Source organism: Juglans microcarpa x Juglans regia, chromosome 1S, assembly GCF_004785595.1.
Source record: "Juglans microcarpa x Juglans regia isolate MS1-56 chromosome 1S, Jm3101_v1.0, whole genome shotgun sequence".
In the NCBI taxonomy this organism is placed as follows: Eukaryota; Viridiplantae; Streptophyta; class Magnoliopsida; order Fagales; family Juglandaceae; genus Juglans; species Juglans microcarpa x Juglans regia.
This window is the reverse complement of record NC_054595.1, coordinates 8,401,772-8,403,931: the sequence shown is the minus strand read 5'-3', so window position 1 is coordinate 8,403,931 and position 2,160 is coordinate 8,401,772.

The window sequence follows — 2,160 nt, the reverse complement described above, 5'->3', positions numbered from 1 at the left end:
GATTTTTGTGTGAATCATTTTCTGGGAAAATAACAGATTATATTTTTGGGCCAAATTAGGATTTTGGCGTGTGTTGGAAAATAATCATTTTCGGGAAAAATGAGGTTTTGAGATCTATTTGTTAGTTGCATTAATGCATTTTTATCCCGAGAGTTATTTGGATTATTACTTACCTGTGTTACCATTTTATGGTATCGCAGCTTTTGATGCAGATGTGGATGACGAACTTTAGCTTGGCTCCGTTGGAGGAGTGATATCGGATTGCTCCCGTATATCGCGATTTGTTTTATCAATTATTTATATATTTGTCTTGTAATATATTTTGGGATGACTGTATAACTTTTTAAGGATAATTTGTTTTGAATATTTGTATTTAAACTTCTGGTACTTAGATGACTTATTTATATTATCCGCTGCAATCTTTATTGTGCACTTTTACATGTTGCACACATTTGAGCACATTTCGTTGGGATGCGTGACCCGTGTTGTCATTATCCTGACATCACGATTCTCGTGTTTTTGTATATGGGAGTCGGGGCGTCACAAATGACACTTGGAATCTTGGTTCAAGTGACTTACATACTGTAAAGGTCGTGTCCCACCACCGGTCGTGATCATTAACCTGGAAATCGTTAAATGGGCGATGTGGTGCACCTGTGACACCTCTGATGCTTAAATTAGCAATGAATAAGAGATAATAATTCAAGATTGCTAAAATTAGATTGATCAAAAGTTACTTGTTGCCCTTATATATAGGCATAGAGAATATTGGATTAATACTATAAATTGATTAACTTTGCACAATACTTAACTATTAGAAGGCTTATCCCAAATGTATTAGAATTATCTAATCATCACGTGGTCCATATTCATAATGTGAGGTTTATCCCTCCCTAATAAATAAGGCGGCTATGGTCTTCGTTAAGCTACACGACTCATTTGAGTCCTCTATGGATGATGGGCCTTGGGCCCCCATTTTGGGCCAAACCAATATTAACTTCTTCAGTTATCCCACTAATTTCTCTCTTATGTAAGTGTGAGGAATTCATAATGAAGGAATTATAAATATCTTGTTTTACTCAGTCGAGGACGTTTGAGACCCTAGACTACCCCGCTAGGGATTTTAGACTTATGGACTACCCCGCTAGGAATTCTTTATCTGTGACTCTAACCTTTCCCATTTCTTCCTATCCTCTATTTCTTTATCATCCTCATGGCCCAACGAAACACATCCCAAACCCCTGATGCCTCGGAGTCTTCTTCTGCTAAAGACGTCCCGTACTTTGAAGGTTTTGGATGATGCTCCACCCTCACTGCTAGGGACTTGACGAATCTCCGCCACATCTACGAGATTCCATACTTAATACTCCTGGAAGTCCCTTGTTGTGGTTGCGTCGATGAGGAAGGGTTTTCTGAAAAGGTTGCTCTTCTCGTCTGTGCCCTAACCTAAGGTTTACGATTTCCTTTCTGTAGCCCATTACGCGACGCTCTTGACTTTCTTTGGCTGGCCCCTGTGGCGGCTTCTTCTCTATTCTTGCATTGTATTTCATTTAGTTTTGGAACTTGCTAGGGAAGAATGCCCAGATTTAACTGGCTGAGAATTCCTGGCGTTTTATTCTTTGAGGAGCTCTCTGGGCAACATTTACAGCTTTCGGATTAGGAAGCAGTGGTTGGCCAGTTTTGATAGTTTTCATTCAAATACCAAACAATGGACGAGGAGTTTTTCTTGGTCTCTGGCGTAGGTTGGGAATTTTCCAATTCGGAGGCTATGCAACAAGAATTCTCAATTATAGGTACCTAGAGTAAAACTCCTGACGACAAGGACTTGATGGTGGCTTTGGAACCTCTATTTGAACGGGGGCAATTCCATGTCAACATGGTTTTCGCCTGGGCGGGTGAGCATGAGGATGACCTTTGGACAAAGGATCTCTTGAAGCCCACCAACATTGATTGTTTCTTGGTTATGCCTAACCTTCAATGGTCAAGGGTAGCCTCTTTCTAAATAATGTTGTGGTGCCATCTCCCCCAATTAAGCCTTCATGTGAGTCTTCTCCCAAGGCTTCGCGGAAGCGTTCTCGCCAATCTACTACGGACACACCTTCTCCTACGGTGAAGAGGGGCCTGTCTGACCTCAGGTACCCCCACCTTCTACCTCTAATC